Raw genomic sequence first — 22963 nt, 5'->3', positions numbered from 1 at the left:
CCGCCCTTCGGGAAACTGAGGGGATGGAATCAAACGCCCGTTTTACACCTTGCCCGATTTTACTCTCCATTGATGCCGGGCGGGTTAAGTTAAAATGAAGCCCATTGTTTCAGCTTCAGAAACACTGCAAACTAACTTTTATTTTTGAATTACCGTGTGTTAGTTAAATCTGAAGTGATTTAGCCCATTCCCAAATGTCTAATGTGTAGCATGTCTTTTCGTTCTGGAATTAATTTTAAATGTGACGGTTCAGTTTAATTTTTGAGCATTTGATTCATAAATCACATCAGAGTAAAATTATCTATGGTGGTTCTCACTAGGAGATACGAGTGAAAAGTATTTCTTTGCTTGGAAATAATTAACTTTATTAAGATTCATTATAGAGGGTATTTTCCTGGTGAATACTACACAAGGGCAAGGCTTATCCTGGATATATATTCCATTAAATCTGTTGGATAATTTGTGTTTTTTCCCCCCCGAACTCCCTCCCCCACAAAAAAGATTGAAATACTTTTCTGGTTTGTTCTTCTGGTTAAAAATACTGAAGATGCCCACATGGGGGAGCCAAAAATATACACAGAGAATTGGAAGGAACAGCTCATGGATTGAGATGAAAATTTCTTAAAGGGACAGGCGCCCTTTTTGAATTCCTCCTCCTCCTCCTTATTGCTTTGCTTTTGCCTATGATTTGTGATGGTTAAGTTAATTCAAAGAATGAGAAACAATAACCTCAGTGCAGACAACTAACTTTTATTTTTGAATTACTGCGTGTTAGTTAAATCTGAAGTGATTTAGCCCACTGCCAAATTTCCAATGCGTAGGATGTCTTTTCATTCCAGAATTAATTTTAAATGTGACGTTTCAGTTAAATTTTTGAGCGCTTGATTCATAAATCACGTTAGAGTAAAATTATCTATGTGCATAGGTTTGGAAAAGACACGGTGTACTTCGAGATCATTGTTTTTTTTCTCTGTTGCCTGCATGTCCCAAAAATGAGATATCCTCGCTGAAGGCAAGAAACAAAAAAATGTCTATGTGAGAAAGCTTTTTCCACTTGGCTAGTCCTCGTGGGCACTTTGCCATATTTCCCCGTTCAGTAATCGGATGAACATCTTGAACTAGCTCTTGATGCCATCGGCTCCTTGAGCCGTGCCCGAACAAGCCAGTGATAAACAATAGCTAATAGCCCGAGGGTGCTGGCATATCTCAGCTCTTTTCCTGCTGATCTTTCACAGACATCCATGCAAGCTTCCAAGAACAGAGCAAACACCGAAACTTGTACCAAGGGTCTGCTGCAAACTGCAACACATCAAAACGCTTTTTGCTAATGTAACTATACGGCACCGACTGAATATTTTTTTAAAGCACTGTGCAAAGAATGGAAACTACACTCACGTAACATCTAGCTAGTGCAGCTTTGTGCATTTAAGCTGTTCTTTGTATGAATGTAAGCCTCGAGCATTTAAAGGGGGGCTGGCTGTATCATCTTGCAGAACGAAAACTCCAAGAGGCCTAAACAGGGTATCCAATATGGCAGCAGTCATTGAGTCTGCCTCAACTCTCATAACTTTCTATGTCTTTTTTCAAAGATGAGCTATCGATGAACAATGTACACCCACAGTGTTTTTGCTTTGCAAGATTACATAGCAAAATGGTGTAACCCATTTAATGGTTGCCATTACATGCATACAGAAATGCTATCATTTTATGTGGCTAAGGTACGTTATTTTTGCATATATCATCATGGTTTTAATGAAGACACACCGACTCCATTTAGCATGTGATAGTTAGCTGTTTCACTTTTAAACATGTCGCTGAACAGAAAGCATACATTAAAAGCTTGTTTGCTAAAATAAAGCCTGTGTTGCAGTGCGCAGTCACTTTTCATTCATTCAGTTATTCATTCAATGCAGGATAAATGTGCCAAATCACTAGCAAGTTTCACAGAATGTCAGATACAGACATGCCAGCATTTCCACTCAGTGGGAGATGAGTACAGCACAGGTCAGTGGCATGGGTTTGCTTGCTGCTGACCAGGAGCTGAAAATAGAAAGATCATCGTAATTTAAATGAGGCTTTTTTACTGTGCAAGAGCAGCTTGCAAGACAAAAATTGACAGCTGTGAAGAGAGGGTTTATTTCTGATACCTGTTGGTGGCCATGCAGTCTGCTGCAATTATTATAGCAGTAAATGTGTTTCTGGTTAGTTTAAAAATGTGTTTTAAACTGGACCTTTGAAACGGTGCAAAAAATGTTATCTTGTAAAAAATTGTTGCCTGCCATCTTGGAACTGTTAAGCAAGGTTTCCTTTCTCAGCCCAGTTGTTTAAAAATAGCAACGGTGTGTACAAGTACCAACAAGCTGGGGCACAGTAGGCTTGGGATACAGGCTGCTGAGTTCCTGATCTTGTCTGTGCCACTGTAACGAGAAGTTGAGGTGAGGTCAGGCACCATCCCCATGTCGGGGTCGGGGGGGGGAGGGAGGGACTTAGACAGACAGTCAGCCCTGGACTGCTCTTATGCCATTCCTAGTGACATTGGTGGAGGTCTGGGAGCAATCTCTGCCATTGTTGGTGCAGAACCTGGGAGATCAGAGAAGCTGGGCAGATTTCCTAAAAGAGCCTTGAAGTCAATGGAAATAAAAATCGGGAGAGATGTAAAATGGGCTGCCGACTCGTTATCACCCATTTTACACTTTGGCACAAAGTCAAGGTCTATCCCAGCATGCCACAACAGCCTCAGCAGTGACTGATCAGTTAGTCCCTCTCAAGTCATATATACAACGCATTACGCTATTTGATAGATGGAGTGAAAATAAATATTCAGGGGACAGAGTCTCTTTAATATTTCAAAAATGTTTCCCCATTCCTGTCATAGTTCTTCCTACTGCTTTTGCCAATATAAGCATAAATGACTCTCAGCCAATTGTGCATTCATTACAAGTGTTTACCATTAGAATCAGCAAGGTTATGGAGTGCCATGCCCATCAGATATATCCTTGGACTGCATAGAGCTGTTTTATGGGAGGGGAATTTTCTCACTCTACTAGATGTAAATTTACAGAAACTAATTAAGATTTGCTATAAAGTAATATCTCATATCGTCACACACACAGTGCATGCTCGGCATCTCTTTGAAACATTTTAAGATACGGTTCTATTTTCGACTTTACCCAAATGTTCCCATATATACTGAAAGTGGGACTTGCCCCAGCCAATCTGCATACATTGAAGCAGGACACCAAACATGTTTTAATTTGTTGAGCTGTGTGCCGTAAATGCAGTCAAAATCTTTTTAACTGTAGGAAATGCTGCAATGTGGACCTTTAGAATTTTTCAGACAGAGGGGTGCATTTTTTCAGCAACTTTTATGAATCTTGTTCTCTGACTCTGACGCTTTGTGCATCCTCCCCTCCTTTCACCCCACCATTGGCAGCCCTGGCTTCAGCTGCCTAAGCTCTGGAATACCCTCCTCAAATGATCCCCCCTTGCCACCTCCCTCTCTTCCTTTAAGACCCTCCTTAAAACTCGCCTCTTTGACTGAGCTTACGGTCACCCCTCCTGATATCACCTTCTTTGGCTTGACGTCTATTTTTTTCCTTATGCCTGTGAGCGCCTTGGGACTTTTTTTCTGAGGTTAAAGGCATTATATAATGCAAGTTGTTGCTATTGTTGTTTTACAAGAGATTTAAACAGCAACTATTTTTAATGTAAATGTGAACATAGACACATGGATTTTGTTTCAAGCTGTGTGAATTGGATTCCTTCGTAATCCAGAAACTATCTTATTAAACACAAGTACAAAAAGTAGTCAAGGTAAATAACCAAACAAATATAGGATAGAAAATACTACTGCCACTATTAGCGGATGGTGGGGTGAGATTAACGGGGAGAGGGATTGCATTTTAACCTGGGCCTGAATGGGGAAACCGCCATGACTTTCCTGCCAGGGAAAGGCAGGTCGGCAGCCATTGGGAAGGATGAAGAGGCCGTCCGAGGTAAGTGAGAAATTTTCCTTCCTAGGGCCAGGAAGAGCAGGAGTGTTTCTCCAGGCCCCATTAGGAAAGTCGGTGCCTCCCCTGCCCCGGACTTCCATCCCCCACCCTTTACCTCCCATGAGACCCTCCTGAAACCCCCTCCCTGTGACTGTGCTGGCGAGCCTTCCTTTGGTGCCAGCAGGTGGCCTCTAGCTGCCCAAAATTCCACTCCCGCCCGCTAGCCAGCTGCTGCTTTCTGCCCGTTTCTAGTGGGCAACTGACCGGCGCCACTCAGAGTTAAAATACCCCACACCTCAAACTTAGGCCGCGAGTGTGTTTTGCACTCACCCAGCCCCCGCCTGCCTGAAACCCGATGGGGTCAAAATCGACCCTCATATCTGTGAGTGAAGCTGATTATTAACTCCTTATGTACCATGACAGAATTTTAAAAAGCCAATACCATGCCAAATGTTAGACAAAAATAACTTAATTTTTGTCACAGCACTTACCTCCAAGTTGAGAGAAATCACTTAAGATGAATTCCTGTGCAATGGAAATGTGAATTATGAGTTCTGGCAAATGGAAGCAAAGTGAGAGAATGTGCTCTCCACCCAGATGTGAGTGTCACCATGTGCTATTATATAAATTAGCCCAGTGTTAAACAAAAATTTTGGTGGGGGGGGAGCACAAAGATTTACAAGAAACAAAAAAAAAATGTCGATTTTCTTCGGAATGCTGGAATCCGACAAGAGTTCCAGTGGAAACAGATGCACTCCATTTGTGTGTTTACGTACCGTGAATGTCAGTATCAAATTAACACCATCTTCTTTACGTCAAGAAATCGCAATCGCAATGAATGTCATGGTGATTTATAATGTCATGTAAATCACAAAATACATCGACAGTAAAAAGTTTCTTTTCTTCCCTCACATCTTTTTTCCCCTCCTCCTTTCTGAAGGTGCTGACTGTTGCTGAGGTTATGGATCCAGTGTGAGCCTAGACAGCGAACATTAGCAGGCTGTTCAATTGTTTACAGCCGAGCCCGATCCTGTCCTCACCTAACAATCATAGTTTTTTTTAGCATGATCCATTGGATCATTGTCAGGATTGGGAACCCTGGCTGACTTTGCTTTCCCCTAGCCCAGGGGCGCTAAGGCCAATTGTAGAAACCCTACCGCCACCCAAGCTGAGATCAGCTAACTCAGCACAGACGGGGAAATCAAAGCTGTAACCCTCTGGCCTCAGATACATGCTGTCTGTATCGTCTGAGCCATTGGAAGTTGTTCAAAAGCTGTTTTTAATATAAACTGTAATTAACAGATCAAAGAATCTGGGCTCCTATTTTAACCCAACCCACCCGGCGGGATTGGTATGGGTGAGCAGTTAAAATCGCGAAAATCGACTTACCGTCCCATTTCCGCCGGAAAGCTGCCGAGCGCCATTTTAACTCTGGAGCCGACTCAGGCCGCATCGCACACCCTGGAAAGAGGCGGGTTCTTCATGAATAAATTCAAATAGGGATCTGATTTCATCATTTGGACCCGAATGTGATTTTAACTGGGCAGGTCAGAGGTCCTGCCCAGTGGCCAACTGCTAAGTAAAAGCAAGCTGGATTGACTTCACAATCTGACTGGCATGTGTGCTAGCTGCATTTAAAGGGACACTCATCTGCAGGCGAGTACTGCATTTCCAAGGCAGTTCTGAGCTCCCAGTTTGCTTCTTTCTGATTTCCTCCCCCCAACCCTTTACCCTCATTAAGCACTCACTGCTTATCTTGGGATGCAGTTTTTGCTTCACTCCTTTGGATGGATGAACAGTTAGAGGAAGAGAAACAGCAGCAGAAAAACAACAACAACAACTTGCATTTATATAGTGTCTTTATGGTAGTAAAATGTCCCAAGGCGCTTCACAGGAGCAAATATCAAACAAAATTTGACACTGAGCAACACAATGAGATATTAGGACAGGGACAAGCTTGGTCAAAGAGATATGGTTTTCAGCAGCAGCCTCACCAATCAGGTCAAGCAAAAGGTGAGCCTGTTAGGACACAGCAAGTGAGGAGAGATGCTCATCGAAGGATCGAGAGGCCAAGAGTCAGTTTCTTGGATACCTCTGAGGATCAGTGCAGGAGGAGGCTATGCTTCACCAGACAGGCTGTTGTTCACCTCTTACAGCCTCTTGCAGCAGGACCTGCTGCCTGCTGGACCAGGGGGCCATGCTTTGCCAGCGTGTGTCAAAGTCACCACTGCCCTTAACGTCTTCACCAACAGGCTACTACAGGATACAACATCTGCAACTCCCAGTATGCAGTGCACAGCTGCATCAAGCAGGCCACCAGAGCAGGTCACCTAGAGAGGCAATGGTGAGAGCCCCTCCTCGCCAGAGCAGACATTACCTCCGTGAAGGATGCCAACAGGCAGAATGAGAGAGCTCTGGGATTAGCAGCAGTGGCTGGCTTCCCTCATGTCCAGTGCATAATAGATTACTCTCATGTACCTAAAGGGGCAATAGAAGACAAGCCAGCAGCATATGGGAACAGGAAAGACATCCCACTCTATCAGTGTTCAACTGCTGTATGATCACTGCAGAAGGATAATGCAAGTTTGCGCCAGTTTCACGGGCAGCTACCACAACACCTTCATTCTGCGGCACTCATCCATCCCCTCACTAATCCATCCATCCGGGAATGTCAGAAGATGGCTGCTAGGGGACAAGGAATGCCCCCTACACACATGGCTGGTGAAACCCTTCGTAAGCCCACCAGGCCTGAATAACACAGATAAAATGAGAGCTGTGGGACCCTCAGGATCATCATAGAACAAACCACTGGCATATTGAAGTAAAGATTTAGGTTCCTCGATCGCTTTGGGGGTTCCCTAAAATATGACCCAGACAAATTGTGTTTTGTTGCATTCTGCACAACCTGGCAATGCAAAGAGGATTGGAGTTGGAGGAGGCACAGCAACAAGAAGAAGCATCATCAAATGAGGAAGAATTGGATGAAGGTAAGTGAGAACCACAAGAAGGAGGGCCAGCAGAATGCATTGCAGCCAAAGATGCCAGAGTGCAGTTGATAGAGCAACGCCTTCGGTGACCTGCAGAATCTCCTTTCCTAAAATGTCAACAAAAGCCCCTCAGCATTAACAATCCTTGTTGCCCTCACCACACCCTTGATTCTGCATTAAAGAACATTGAAACCTTTTAGCCAACCTCCATATCAATGATATTCTCACAATGCAGACTAAGAAGCTATAATGAGAAGAAACTATAGATCAAAGTTGCAAATGTAATAAGGTGTTGATTTTAATTCAAAACACAATATTGTAGTGAATTCTTTTGTCACCCATGTGATCAATCCATAGTGCCTTGCTTAACAGAAGGTTTCCTCACTCTAATGCTCCTACGAGGTGCTCCCCCTTGGCTTCAGCAGAACTGGTGGAAGGCTGTTGTTGCCATGTTGGGACCCTTGAGTTGCTTGTGGCCAGCGATTTCTGGGAGCTCAAGCCTCTGGGGGCCCAGCCACAGACTAAGGCATTTCGGCTGCTGCTAGGGCAGTCGGGCCCAGCATGCTTTCTGTGGTTAGTATTGGTTGAAGGGGGTGGTGAGGGACCAGATGAGTTAACATCTTGAGAGAGGGCAACATGTGCCGCTCCCACTGCCCCACTGCCCCTCACACGGGGCTGGGGCTTAGCACTTCCACTGATTTGCGGACGAGCAAACTGCAGAAAATGAGTGACTTCTTCAAAGCTCCTATCCATTTCCTCCCCAATCTCTCCAAGGCGATCATGTGTCTATCCAAGGCAGAGGACAGGTATGAGTCCAAACCTGCAATACTGAGTGATACAAGAGCAAACTCTTATTCAAATAAGGTTACTGTCATTTGGCAGTCAATGTGATAAGAATACTCCATAATGCCTTTGTTGTTTGCCAAAGGTAAGATTACTAAACTATGAGAAAATGAAACATGAACTAGCTCGTCACTGACTGTCAAACTACATGCAAAATATTTGACAAACAGCAGGAAGTACGAATCATTATCAAATAAAACCTTAAGTCTTGTGATCCAAAAATCTCCATCCCTTTGTTCTCCCATGGGCTGTATTGAATAGATATCAAAAAGTCATAACTGCACAGCATCCTGAAAGTCTGTATGTTCCTGTCAGGATTAACCAGAAAAGGAAACAGTTGGACTGTTGTCAGCTATTTGCTCTGAGACTGTGATGTTACTTTAAAAGACTATAATTCTTATGTATGTCTCTATATTTATGCTATGCTACTACAATAGTTTTCCCTTCACAATGCCAGCCTATCTTTTGTTACAAAAACAAAATGTGCTGGAAACACTAGGCAGGCCAGGCAGCATCAGTGAAGAGATAAACAGAGTTAATGAAGTAAATTTAAACTTCTAGCCCGGAAGGGAGCGGGGCGGGGGAAGATTTGCGAATGCAAAACCCGGAAGGTAAGTTGGCAGGTCGCGTAATGAGGCCCATCAATTGCAATTCTGGGTTTTGTGCCCGGCTAGCTGGACTGATTGACAGACTGGCTGACTGTCGGGCAGGAAGGCCTGCTACAGCAGGTCGCAGCCGAGGATCAGAGGGAGGGAGGGTCGGATCATAGGCCAGGGAGAAGATCGGGGGGGGGGGGGGGGAGGGAGGATGTGGGGAGAAGATCAGGGGGGCTAGGGAGAAGATCGGGGGTGGGGGTGTGTGGGGAGAGGATCGGGGGTAGGGGTGTGTGGGGAGAAGATTGGGGGCTGAGAAGAAGATCAGGGGGCTGAGGAAATCGAGGGGCTGAGAAGATCGGAGGGCTGAGAAGATAATCGGGGGGGCTGAGAAGAAGATTGGAGATCGCTAGAGGTCAGGTGAATAGTCGAAGGTAGGTGGGGTCCACCATTGGGGGGCATCATTGGTGGGGGGGGCTCGGCCGATCACGGGGGTCCTATCAACCAGGTAAGCTTGTTGGGCCTGGTCAAAGTACTCCTGCTCCTCCGGGCCCACAAGCAGTGCAATAAAGGCACTCACCTCATGGGTCTGTCCATTCCTGTCTATTTTAACCTGACGTGATTCGGAAGCGATGGGAAACCCAAACAGGTACGGTTAAATTTATTTTATTATTCCAATACACAAAACATTAAGTACCTTAAGTAGCTCAATGAGTTTCATTGCCCTTTTAAGTAATGACCCGCTGGCTTTAAGTGGGGCGGACTTCCTGGTGTCTGCTCTCCACACGCAGACATACCTGCCTGGGTTAAACCCAGAAGTAGGCTGTGTTGGAGCTGGGATGCGGTCCCGCTCGAAAAACGGAGTATTTTTACTTCCCACCCATCCCAAATCCACCTGTCCTCGGGGGTTAAAATTTACCCCAATGTTTCAGGTCGATGACCTTTCATCAGAACTGGAAGTTGTGAATGGCAAAACAGACTCGAGGGGCTGAATGGTTTACTCCTGTTCCCATGTTCCTATTACCATACCAATATGAGTGTTTATTCAGGTATAACGGGCTAGAAATTCAACCGTGTAATGCCCATTGTGTAGGCGCTACGCGGCTTCCCGAAGTTCCAAAATGGCGTCCGGAATGCACGCGCACGCTTCTAGCGTCATGTGCGTCAGCCGCCATTTTGGTAAAGGGGTTTGCGCAGGTGCAGATAATGAACACCGGCTGCATGTAAAGTAAGGGGAATATGCGTTAGATCAGTGTGCAATGCTGATTTAAAGGGGTAGACGTCTCGTTGCTGGAACTGACCAACAGGCACCAGGATGTAGCCTGGATGGTGGTGAGAAAAGCCTTCCCAGTGCGGTCCTTCCAATACGCAAGGACCTCAGAGCTGCCCTCGAGGCTGTGGCGGGGAGAAGACCGTCTTCCACCTCCTGATAGGCTGCCCCTTTGCGCAGAGGGTGTGGAGAGAGATGCGTTGGTATTCTGTCCCGGTTCATCCCAAACAGTTTGGTTACACAGGACGCTGTGCTCGACAAACTGTTCCCCGGGACGCACACCGAGACAGATATCACCTGCGGTTGGAAGACCGTCAACTCGGTCCACCCGAAACCTACTGGTCTTCCAGCTGAAGGAGCTGTCCATGACCGAGTGTTGCCGACTGGCACACTCCAAGGTGCAGGAGCACGTGCTGCAGGAGGCACTGAGACGAGGTGTGACCTATGCAAAGGCTCTATGGGGAAAGGCCATCGTGTAAGGCCACCCCACCTTGTATTGTACACCATGAACTGTATGTACAATGTATGGTGAGTAACTGTATTGATTGAACAGGGACCATTGAATTGTACTGTATGTACCGTTGCGAATTGTATGACCTGGATTGTATTGTTTGAAGCATGACTTGAATTGCATTGTATGTACCTTTACAAATTTTATGAATAAAGTATATTTTGAAATTAAAAAAATTAAAGGGGTAGACACCATTTTGGCACTTAACACTGCAGCTGCAATGCACTGTCTTAACCACGCACAGCTGAACAGGTCGTAGATGGTTTGGAGGACCCCCCCGCCAGCTCGATTTAAAAGGACCATGCAGGATTTACAGATTAGTTGCTGGATTATTGCTGCTGGTGCATTAGTACCTGTTTTTGGAGGTCTCCTATACTTGAATACTAGGATGCGGGGACATAGCCTAACATTTAGAGCCAGGACTTGCAGGAGTGAAGTTAGGAGACGCTTCTACACGCAAAGGGTGGGAGAAGTTTGGAACGCTCTTCCGCAAACAGTAGTTGGTGCTAGCTAAATTGTTAGTTTTAAGCCTGAGACTGATAGATTTTTGTTAACCAAGGGTATCAAGGAATATGGGGCTAAGGAGTTAGGTCACAGATCGATCATGATCTCATTGAATGGCAGAACAGGCTCAAGGGGCTAAATGCCACTGCCACATGCTGCCTCCTGTCATGCGCTACCTTCTCCTCCGAGAAAGCGGGATGTGTGTCGGTGAATGTCCTGCTGGATTTTTGGGTGATGTGCCTGTCATGGTTGAATAGCTGCCAGTGTGTGTGACCTGTGAGTTGTGGGTGTGCGGCTTGAAACAGTGGTAATGTGTGAGGGTAAGAGGAAGCATCTGATTGGCGGAGTTGAGTACTGATTGAAAGAGTCTGTTGGTATGTGGGTGATGGGGGGTGTAGTGCATGATGCGGCTAGTGGTGTGGTTGGTAGGAGATGCCACTTGACAGTTGACCTCACTCACCTTGACCACTCGTGTCAAAGCATTGAACTTCTTCCTGCACTGCATCCATGTTCATGGTGCTGTGCACCTGGCATTGACTTTGTCCCGTACTGCCTCCTACTGCCTCTTGAGCATATGTCTGGAGGGCCTCTTGCCCCCCTTGCAGATATAGGATGCTCATCCTTCTGTCCACCTCTTTCACCAAGGTCTCCAGTGCATCAGTACAGAACCTTGGTGCATGCCCTCTCGCAGGCCCCGGTACAAACTCAGATCACCAGGTTGGTGAGGTCTGGCATGCAGATTGGAGGAAGTGGGATTTAGTAGTGCGCAACCTTTATTCAATGTTTTAACATAACTCATCAGTTTGTAAACATAGGGATGGGAGCTGGGTCTGTTTTTTACATGTGCGATGTCTGATCTCCATTCACACTCCATGCGGACCCATATCTTATATTTAGCACTTATACATATGGTGCAGGCTGCCTTTAAGAAGTGTGAGTAGCTCACGTGAGATTTGGGCTTCCCTGCTGGTGAGAAGTGCCAAAGCTGGAGAGGACGTCACAGCTAGGCCTCCAAGCTGTGCTACTATCAGGTAAATGATGAGGCAGCACAAATCTAATGTGCTGCCTATGTCGGAACCGCTGGGCACAGGCTAATCGCAATGCCTGATTAGCCCCGCGCCCAATATCGGGCCTTATCCAATTTAATCCCCAACATCTCTCCCTTACGTAATCGTCTCCGGAGCACCTCCTGTATATACTTACCTTAATGCTGGGGGCCATTCCTTTGGGTCTCCAGCGGCGGCGGCCTCTGAGCACCTGATTTTAATGGCCGGGAAGTCACTTCCTGCCGACTTCGTGGCTGTTTTGGTCGGGAAACCGGCAAGTGGCACACTAATGAGGCCCACCCATTAAAACGGGCTGAGCCTCCCTGCTACCGCATCTGGATGGGACCTGCCACTCGCTGGGCCTTGTTCCGGCCTGAGAGTTAGAATCGACCCCCAAGGCAATGCATTAATAAAGCTCGTGTATTGAGATCACCTACCAAAGGTTATGGGTGAGTGACAGTACTGAATTACTTGCATCCATGCCTGTTATAACTTGTCTGTATCCACACTCTCCTCCAGTTCAATTAGCGTTACATGATACACGGTGGGGAAAGAACTTTTGTCATCAGGGCCTGTTTATAGCTGTTTTTTTTAAACTGGCTGTAGCAGATGCTAGGTCTATTTAGTTCTGACAGCACTTCATCAGAAAAAGCCATCTGAGGACAGAATGGATATAACATCTAAAGTCCCAGTTAATTAAAGGCCTTTTTATGGGGTTTCAAATGCAGTGAGCTTCCCTTCAGTTAAATGGGAAGGAAAATCTCGAGGCTGTACTTTTTGTTCAAATTACTCTCCATTTTGAACAGAAGAAAGTGACAATTACATCAAAAGTTTCCATGATGCTTTACATATTTTAAGTAATTCCCTGTAATGGACATTAATAGAACAGCCAAGCAGGGAGGGAGACCCTACCCAAGGGTTTCCATGTCAATACAAAAATGACATTTTTAAAGAAAAGTGTCATGAAAGCTCCTGGTAAAATTGTCACCTTTCTTCTGTAAAAAGGGGAAATACTTTGAACAAAAAGACAGCCTCTAAACTTTCCTTCCTCTCTGGCCCCTTGGAGATATTAATAACTGAATCATGACGCAGTTGATGGCTCACAGACACAGTACTTTTGCGCACTGATGTGCAACATTATGGATTAGTAGGATGAGGGGCTTTCCCTGTAACTGCCACCAGTGGCGCACTGTGATTGCAGTGTGTACCATCTACAAGATGCACTGCAGCAACTCGCCAAGGCTTCTTCGACAGTACCTCCCAAACCCGCGACCTCTATCACCTAGAAGGACAAGGGCAGCAGGCGCATGGGAACAACACCACCTGCACATTCCCCTTCAAGTCACATACTATCCTGACTTGGAAATATATCGGCGTTCCTTCATTGTCGCTGGGTCAAAATCCTGGAACTCCTGAACTAACAGCACTATGGGAGAACCTTCACCACACGGACGACAGCTGTTAAAGAAGGCGGCTCACCACCACCTTCTCAAGGGCAATTAGGGATGTGCAATAAATGCTGGCCTTGCCGGCGATGCCCATATCCCATGAATGAATAATAAAAAAAATTGCCCATATGTGTGTTCCCAATATCAGCCACATCAAGCAAAATAACTTCTTTTTTCCAGGACTCAAGGATTTGAACAAGACATTGAAGGAACTTCTAAACTGACCATTGTCATGGCTACAACTAGCGCAGGACCCCGATTTATCTGTTAAAGCTCCTCCTGCCGGAGGAAGGCAGGCATGCTGCTCACCCATAAATAGGTTTGCTTGAAAATTGCCTTGGGTGTCAATGGGTGGCTGAAATGCCTGCCTCATTTTCAACTGCCAGCTGCCCGTTTTTCAGGTGGGGAACGGATGGCCAACAGTTGAAAATTGAGTCCGCCTATCTGAATTTTCCCCTTCAGTAGTATCTCCTCAGACAGTGTGACTGAGATTGAGAACTCAGTGAGCTGGGGGACACAAACCAACAACCCTCTACGCTAAGGCATTGTGCATTGGTCCTTCATCACATCTTCCTTTTAGCTACTGTTGCGAAGCTTACAGGTGTCCTGGAAATGACTCTTATAGATTTGATCCATGTTCTAGACTGAGTGCTGCAACATTTTACGGTTCTATAAGTCTTGAACCTTTCCACATTTATTTACACACATGGGATGAGTGGAGCAAGTGTGGATGGTTTCAAATCACTATTTTGGCTTCTCCTGTGCATAAGAAGATCAGAGGCTCCAAAATTTGGCATGAGATTAAGCAGTGATTGCATTACAATGAATGATGACACCCACCACCAAAGGAAGAAGTATTATATTAGTGTGTGTGTGTGTTGGGTGGGGAAGGGAGTTATTTTAACACATTAGGTAGCCTGGGATAACCAGTATCCCTGCCATCACCCCCGCCCTCCACCACTGATAATGTTAAATCCTAACAAGGTTGCTCCTGTATCCAGAGGTGGCTGTTAGACTTTTTTTTACTTTCCCTCTCCCTTTCCACATCTAAAAGTCAATTTTCCACAGCGCTCCCAGCATGGAACCTCTCCTCCTGGCATTACTTATCCAAAAATTGCACAGACACAACTTCAATTTTCCAACCATTTCCACAGAAGTGAAAAAGTCACCTTCTAATACCTACAATCACCTGGCCATTTCTTCTTGATTTAACCCATCTTTCCAACCTTAGTGTTGTCCTACTCTGTGGGCCTCAGCCTTTCACCTAGCTTTCTCATTATAAAACAAAGTTAATTCTGGTATGGCTTGCTGAGAGGCAGCGGGGTGGGGAAGGAGTAACATTGCTACATTTATTCTGGTCTTTTTTCGGGGGGGGAGCGGGGAGCGGCTGGTGAGAGAGTGTGGTTATATTGCCAGGTTAACTCTGGCATGAATTTGGCATCATAAACGAGGCCAATGTGTACCTAAATATCTTCTCCCACTATCTTTTCAAGCTTTCATCTCCAACTTCATGACCTTTGCACCACCATTGTTCTTGTAATTAATTACTGTTGATTGGTTTAATTTTCTGTTCATTGTTTCTGTGCATGATCAAAGACTGACCTCAATTAAACCACTGAAGCAAATGTCAGATTAGCAAATTCTTTAGTGTTATTATAGAGATTTTCTCTTAAATTAGGCCTTGTCAGGAATGATTGCTTTAAAGTTCATCTCGGAGGTCAAACTGGAAATCAATGTTTTCAGTCTTTAAAAGCAACAGGTTGTGCTGGGAATTCATGGTCACTGCAAAAGTACAGATTCCATATTATTAAAGTAAGAATTTACTGCTTCATTTGTTGCTGTTAAATACCATCCTGACATCTGACTGCTGTCCAGTGGGGGCAACAAGCAGAATTTAACAGTAACCCCTTTATTTGGTATACATTGGGATTTAAGACTATAGAAAACAGCTAACATGCAAGTAATGTTTTAGGATTTTAAGTTCTTCATCAATCAATCTTAAAGTAAGCCAGTTAACATTTTTGATACCTAGAGTGGAGAGGAATTGCTTTGGTTGCCAAATGTAGAGATACTGTGAATGTATTAAAAAATATGCTTACGTTGTTGTTATGTGGAACGATCAGAGCAATTCATACCCCGCATTTTAAAAAATTATTTTGTTGAATCAGGTTGCCCAAGATTTGACAATATAAAGCAGCCCTGAAGTTGTAAGATTTCATGTCTGGCGGAGTCTTGCTCGATGGAAGGGCGAATTGTAGAATCGGATATGGAGGTCAGTGCTCTGCGGTCGTGGTGCTTCCTATGTTCAAGCGTTGATTTTAATCTCAGTGCAACCCCAGTGCTCGACCTCCATCTCACCTTGTGCGCCCAGGGCAAAAACAGCTTGCAGGTAGTTTCAGCTGCCAGTTCGATTTGCTAATGCAACGTGCAAAAGTTATTTGCGATATTAGCGGTTTCTAAGTGTCAGCCACAAAATTCGACCTGCAGCATTTTGCAAGTGCAGGTGTGAAAGATCGGAAAGGTTGTGTCAGTGCTTTCTGATGCTGCACCGTATTTAGAGCACAGTGCTCATGCCGTGTACACTATGGCCGTAGACTTTACTCGAATTGACAAAGTATAGCCAGACTTATCTTGGCACTCCTCTTCAGGCCTTTTTCTTCATCTGCTCCTATGATCTATGGATACTGCGAGACAGCATTGACTTGAACCACAACATGGCAGCTGTGTTCATCAAACGGGGCAGTTCGAGACACATTTCCTTGCCCACCTCCATTGCTGACCTGGTAGATTTGCTGCAGCCAGTTTGATTGAAAAGGGAGCAGCAGCTCTTTAAGAGCCCAGAGTGGTCAGATGCCCGCTGCAGTAATACAATGGTGCTGACAACAATTTCAGCCAGATTTGCTCGATTGACCTATATAACTTTTCTATTTTTAATTTTATTTTGGTGTTTGTTATTGATTACTGTACCCACCATTACACTGTCATTGAGTTTTATATTTGCTTCACTTTTAAAAATCTTTTTACCATTTCTAAAGATGCCATCTCCTGCAGGAACTGCCAATCCTTCCAGTACCTTGGCCAAGTGGCTGTGAGTATAGACACTGATGTCAGCAAGAAATTTAACCATGTGTGTGACAGGGCCAGGGAGAATCACAGCCAAGTCAGGTCCTGTCCTTACCTAATATCGGCACGTGGACACTATCCAGCAGGGTTCATAAGCATACATGCCAACTAACTGTGTTTGATGTGAGCACTAGGGGCCCTGCCTGCATGTCCACATTTGCAGACCAAAAGTAGCTTGGACAAGATCCATACCCCAAGGACCGCTCCTGAGCTCCAACCTTCCCACGCTCCTGTTGTGGTTGACAGTGCTGTACAGTCTGGGTGGGAATTCTTGTGATATTGAGAATTCCCACTCGCAGTGTACAGCCCCATCAGGAGCATGAGCGAGACCGCTGCTTGTGGGATGGGATAGGGATAGATGGTCTTTGGAATTAAGGGAAAAGAGGGAAGGAGAGAAAGCAGTGCTTTTGGGGGAAGTGTGGGAGAGGGGAAGTGCCAGAACCAGTGTTTTGATAAGATGTAGGAAGAGAGGGAGCAAGAGAGAGAGAAAGAGAGAAATAGGCTAGCAACAAAACTTGAGAGGGGAGAAGGAGGGAGAAGGCGGCAGCGAATTTGGTGGTGTTGGGGAAAGCCAAGAACAACCCTCGGAAAGGGGAAGGGAGAATCTGAAAGCAGTGCCTTAGAGAAGCTGCGCCTGGGTTGGTCTGGTTGGTTTTTCCTTTTTATTAAGATTAAGAATGAATAATTGTGAAATATGAAAGTGTTGAAAATTAATGGAATGCACTATTTGTAATTCAAAAAAATCTACATTTTGCAGGGAAGCATGTTCCTGAACCTCTAGAAATGCAGCACCTGATGGGAGGGGCAGAAGTTGCATTTGTAAGGACAGTCACAATTTGCTGAATGGTGGATCTTCTCACAGCTTAACTTTTAGCCCCATTGCATTGTAATTATTGCTTTTACGTACTTTTATTCAGGGCAGTTTTTAGTTGTCAGATTTTTGGAACCTAGTTTTCTTTGGTTAATATGAATGCATCAAATGGCAATCAGTCATGAATCCTGGCTGATCTTTTTCCTCCCTAGTCTGGGAACCCTGAGGCCAATCATAGAATCCCCACTGCAGCTCCTGCTGAAATCAGCTAACTCAGCACAGACCAGCGATTGAACCTGGGACCTTGCTGGTTTATATGTTTCCGTGGCATACTAGACAGCTTTAGCTCACCATTTACCTCAGTACTGGAACTGATTCAGATTTTGGATCAGTGTGCTTTGATCTGCGCCTTGCTTCTCCTGCACACAGGACACATCTAAGCCACTGTGACCAAGGCCAAAACCTTTGCTGCATTTCCACGTTAGTTTGTATTTTACACAAAGCAGTAAACTTACAAGTTTTGTAAGAAATAGAAAAACAAGAATGATTACGGCTTGGATGTTTGTGTTTTAGCCTGACCAAACTCGCCAAGTTTGAGATGTTCACATTTTTGGGCACAGTTCCATACCTCGTTTCCCCTTCTCCCCAACCCCATCTCCCACTCCCCCGCATACACAGGCATACTTGATATCCCTAACAACACTGACTAGTGATTATCCTCATCACAGATGTAGCATTGTTGGTTGATTATGATGTTTGACACTGAAGTCAGCTGAGTTAAAATTAGCACTGCAGTAATATTGGTTCACAAGGAATGTGATTTATATTTCCATGGGCCAGGGTTACAAATACTCCCGAGGGTATTGAACCATTTCCTGCAAATCTGCAAAATGAAGTAAGGTCAGATTGCATCTGAATGGTTTTCCACATGCTTACGGACCACGAGGACAAAGGATAGCAGAGCAGCTGAAAGGCATTAATATTTAGCTTGCCATGTCAAAAAATCTAATTTGTCACTTTCTCTTAAAACATTTAACATCATTTTTATTTTAAATATGCTATATGGCTCCACATGGATACCATTTTATTTTAGCATTTTTCAACCTTGTCATGAAACCTATTTAGTATCCATAAAGATGTTATCAAGTGAGAGAATTCCCGACCTGTTTCTATGACCCCTAAATACATGTACATGTGAGAATTTAACTGCAGTTCTTTCCACCAGAAGATTGGACTCTATTCTTTGGTGTTAGACTAAGGCAGGAGTGTTGAAAAATAGAGGCTTCTCCCACTTTTCAGTCAGGGTCAGGATAAAATGCTCCTCAGTCAGTTACACTGTGGGTCAGAGGTGAAGGTGAACATGTTTGCAAGGCTCTAAAAAAGGATCCGGAACGAGTGCTCTATATTCAAAACCAGTGCATACCCTGCCTTCACTATAAGGCTCTAGTTACTGCGTTATCTCTTAAGCTGCTTTCATACTGCAGCCTGGCTTTTGAGAGAGCAACCTAACTGCACTCTTATCCCACATTTACCAGTAGATAGTGTAGCCACTCTTCCCGTAGACTAACTGTATTGTGGGACTCTATATTTTGCACAAGTGCAGACCGGCCTTAATATTTTGGCCAGTGTGAATATGCAAATTGCTGATGTCATAATGCTGCACCACGACACCACTATGGCCACAATAGCTGTTTGTGGATGTAGTGATGTCATGACATTGCATCATGGTGTCACTGCCAATAAATCTGTCTTTGCCGCTGGAGCAGAATATTTACACTCCCTGTCGGCCTCCCATCTTCCATCCTCCCATCAACTTGAGCTCATCCAAAACTCTACTGCCTGTATCTTGACTTGCCTCCCCTTATCTCTGTAACCCCCTCCAGACCTACAACCCTTCAAGAACTCTGCGTACCTCCAATTCTGGCCTCTTGTGCATCCCCGATTTTAATCGCCCCTCCATTGGCGGCCGTGCCTTTACCTGTTTACCTTCACCTGAGCTCTGGAATTCCCTCTCTAAACCTCTTTGACTCTTTACCTCTCATTCCTCCTTTGAGACGCTCCTTAAAACCTACCTCTTTGACCAAGCTTTTGGGCACCAATCCTAATATCTCCTTATGTGGCTCGGTGTCAAATTTTGTCTGAAGCGCCCTGGGACGTTTTACTATGTTAAAGGCACTATATAAATGCAAGTTGTTGTTGTTACTGGCCCGAGGAAGACCAGTATTATAAAAAAAATAGGTCTTTTGAGCTGCATTCTTAAAGAATTCAGCTAGATTATCTTCATGTTGCCATCAGTTGCACATGACCCATGCTACTGAAGAACAAAAGCGACTTTATAAGATGGCTGAACCTTGGCTCCAGTTTTATGCTGTGTCACATGAGATTTGTTAGAAATGCAACTTATGAAATGCACTGTATTTGAGGGCATTATAACAATGGCAGCACCTTTTCAAAGAAGTGTTTGGCAGTGTTTAGGGAAGAAGAAGAGCTGTGTGCCACTTTCATCACAATGACATTGCATGGACGTGAAGCAATGATACATTTTGTTGTGACTTGTGCCATTATTTTGTTAAACAAAGTTCAGCCACACGTTTAATTCTGAAAATGGTTCCCCAGTAATTTTCTTTGTTCCACAGCCACTTTCAATCTTATAACATTAGCTGCACTTTATCCCACTGGAATCAACAGAATCATGGGCTGACAGTGAGAAATGCCAAGTAGTCTGGAGTATACTGTACCCCAGCTCTGTTACACTTTTATTGAGTGCTCAGAGAAACAAGACACCGCAGGGCGAAATCTAGACAAGGATCTGAAATCATTACTGTTGTATAAAAAACCGTGGCCTTTGGGAAAGTGTGCGTGCAGAGGAGACCATCTGCACCAGATCACCTCCCATTCTCCTCACTCTCAGTCCTGGATCTCGAATGCTGCTGTATCACAAACTGAATTCTAGTACACGTACTCCTCTGATGAAAATTCATACCTTTCCTTATTTGTACCAATTTTCAGAGTCCAGTGTGGTCTCAGATTTCAGGCATTGATTTCATTAAAATGGCTTCATTTACAGAATGGATTTTGGTAGCGGAAGGGGATGCTTCAGTCCCACTGACAACAAAGTAATTTCTAGTTTTATATGTTTTAAAAGTTAGTTTTCAATATCTAATTGAAACAACTATCAAAGTATATATTTTTTAATCATACTGCTTGAGTCACCCTATAACAGTGTTCCTCTCAAGTACATGACATTTTCCATTTGCTGAGGTAGACCAGCCTTAAGGCACTGGACATTTTATGTTGGGTTCCTTCAGCACAAAAGTTACCTGTCAATGAAATAAGTTTGTTTTTTGCAATGCAGTCCGAGCTGGGTTGAATGTGGCATAATGTTTGCAAGTATAAACAAAGTTTCAGATTCTTTTTAATTATATATATATATATATATGAGAATGAAATTCACCTATTTGCAGTAAAACACAATCCCCACTTGTTCCCCTCAGATTGACCCCAAGCTGGTGTGAATGGCAGTGGCTTTGGCCTAGTGATGATGTCGAGAAGGCAAGCAGGAATGATCGTCTAATCAAAATATTTTGTCTACGTTTCTGAAACGTATTTTTTGAGAGCCAGCATTAGTGCTCATCCGGCGCTCATGGTTGTCATGGTTTGGGCATGTGTGCCGGATGTCTACAAAATCGTCTTCCACAAAAAATGCTTTATTAACTGCCTGAGGGAAAGAGACGACATGGGAGACACAACATTTGCTGGATTGATGTGGTGTCAAAAGATTGTGACCATCTGGGAACAATGGTGGACATGGCCAAACACCTGATGGCTGGTCGGATGAGTCAGGGAAAAGCTGATGTCAGCCTCGAAACATCTCATCATTTTTTGAATCTAATAATTTCAAGCTGCAGCCGGACATCCTTTTACGTTTCTCAGACTTTACTATTAACAACATATCATGTTAACAATGTGACACTAGGCTTGTAAAGACAGAGGATTTAAAATGCACATCTGCTGCTGCTCAGAGCTTTGCAAGATCCAATGCTCACTTGAAATGTTGAGAACGGCATTGTGAATTACAAGGACTAAACACTGATGTTTCAAAACTTTGCAAATTGAAAACTCATAAATGACCATCTTAATATTTAAAAAATCCTTCCATCAGTGAGAAACAGTATTTACCAAGTAAAACGTTAGTTTTGTGTTTTTCGTTTCAAATTTTTTGCAAACTATTAACTTACAAATACATTCAAGGATTTTGCCATTTGAGCAAAATGCAAATGCCATGGCCAATTTGTTTTTCCATATTAAAAATCCATTTGTCAAATAGCACTTACGCTTTTATTGAGGGAGGCAATAATGTTTCGCTTGGCATGTCTTGAAATGCCAATATTTGTGTTAAAGAACATTAAAGTCTTGGACTTACTGGCTATATTTACTTACTGGTAATACACACAAACAAAATGTGTAATGTAAAGACATGTGGTTCTAATCTTTACTATCCCATCATGTGGCAGGCTCAATGTTCCCATTTATTTCCCATGGGACATTAAACATTGGGTATCATTGGGCACATTCTTAAATGTACCACAATTCCCCACAGCAACAGGAATTACAGTTACAGTATGTGTTTATTAAATACAGTTAAACTATGATAAATGCACAAGTAGTTTGCCAAGAAATGTCTTGCTTGGATGAGACTTCAATATTATTAAAACTGAATGCAAATGATAGAAGACTTCTTTGATTGGACTCAGTATTTATCAAGATTGCAACAGGCATCTTATGCCTGGATCTGAAAAGTGCAATGATATTTTTGTTTTGGGAGGAATAGGATTCACATATTAAAGTGTCACACATTAAAGGTTAAGGGCTAGATTTTCCTCTTTGTGGTGGCAGGGCAGGACTTCCGCCCGGCATTCCAGCACTGCTGCAGCACCAATCCATTTCCATGGGTCAGGAGCCATTAAACACGCAGGGAGGGCAGTGAGCTGGATCCCCACCATCCTTTGAAAAGGAGCGTGGGTTGGAATTTCAGCGGTGTCCCTTGATCTCCCGCCGTAGTGCAAGAGACCCCAGGGAAATGGCGTAAATGGCTGTTTATGTTGTTTCTCCAGGGATTCCGTTGATCTCCTGTCAAAGTGACGGCTGGATATAGGGAGATCCCCTACAGAAGTTCCAGGCGTCAATCATCAGGAAGGAGTTGAGGTTGGGAGCTGGATGTTGGGGCTCAGGCCGCTGTGAGTCGGAAGGCTAATAAGTGTGCACGTGAAGTATCAAACAATACTTAGGATGCTAGCCGTTGGGAGAGAAGGTGAACAGACAAGATTAAGGTTGTAACTTCGATTAAAAATTTACATTGGGAAAAATCTATTGGGGCCAAAAATCTGTGAGGGCAGCATCCTAGCATGTAGGAACATAGGAACAGGAGTAGCCCATTCAGCCCCTCGTGCCTGCTCCGCCATTTGATAAGATCATGGCTGATCTGTGATCTAACTCCATATACCTGCCTTTGGCCCATATCCCTTAATACCTTTGGTTGCCAAAAAGCTATCTATCTCAGATTTAAATTTAGCAATTGAGCTAGTATCAATTGCCGTTTGCGGAAGAGAGTTCCAAACTTCTACCACCCTTTGTGTGTAGAAATGTTTTCTAATCTCGCTCCTGAAAGGTCTGGCTCTAATTTTTAGACTGTGCCCCCTACTCCTAGAATCCCCAACCAGCGGAAATAGTTTCTCTCTATCCACCCTATCTGTTCCCCTTAATATCTTATAAACTTCGATCAGATCACCCCTTAACCTTCTAAACTCTAGAGAATACAACCCCAATTTGTGTAAT

The 22963-nt window shown here is 44.1% G+C and overlaps 2 long non-coding RNA genes across 3 annotated transcripts in view; one reads left to right on the top strand and one right to left on the bottom strand.

Annotated features, from left to right (window-relative positions):
- Positions 1–22963, bottom strand: part of LOC137324167 (uncharacterized) — an 84838-nt gene that overhangs the window by 17574 nt on the left and 44301 nt on the right. The window lies entirely within an intron of this gene.
- LOC137324165 (uncharacterized) lies at positions 15368–21843 on the top strand. The gene is made up of 4 exons (XR_010963523.1): positions 15368–15466; positions 16230–16282; positions 17075–17203; positions 20623–21843. It is a non-coding gene; the product is annotated as an uncharacterized lncRNA (long non-coding RNA).

Source organism: Heptranchias perlo, chromosome 8 (genome assembly GCF_035084215.1).
Source record: "Heptranchias perlo isolate sHepPer1 chromosome 8, sHepPer1.hap1, whole genome shotgun sequence".
NCBI classification, from domain to species: Eukaryota; Metazoa; Chordata; class Chondrichthyes; order Hexanchiformes; family Hexanchidae; genus Heptranchias; species Heptranchias perlo.
Note: the sequence above shows the minus strand (reverse complement) of the source record. Positions and strands in the feature narration are given on the sequence as shown.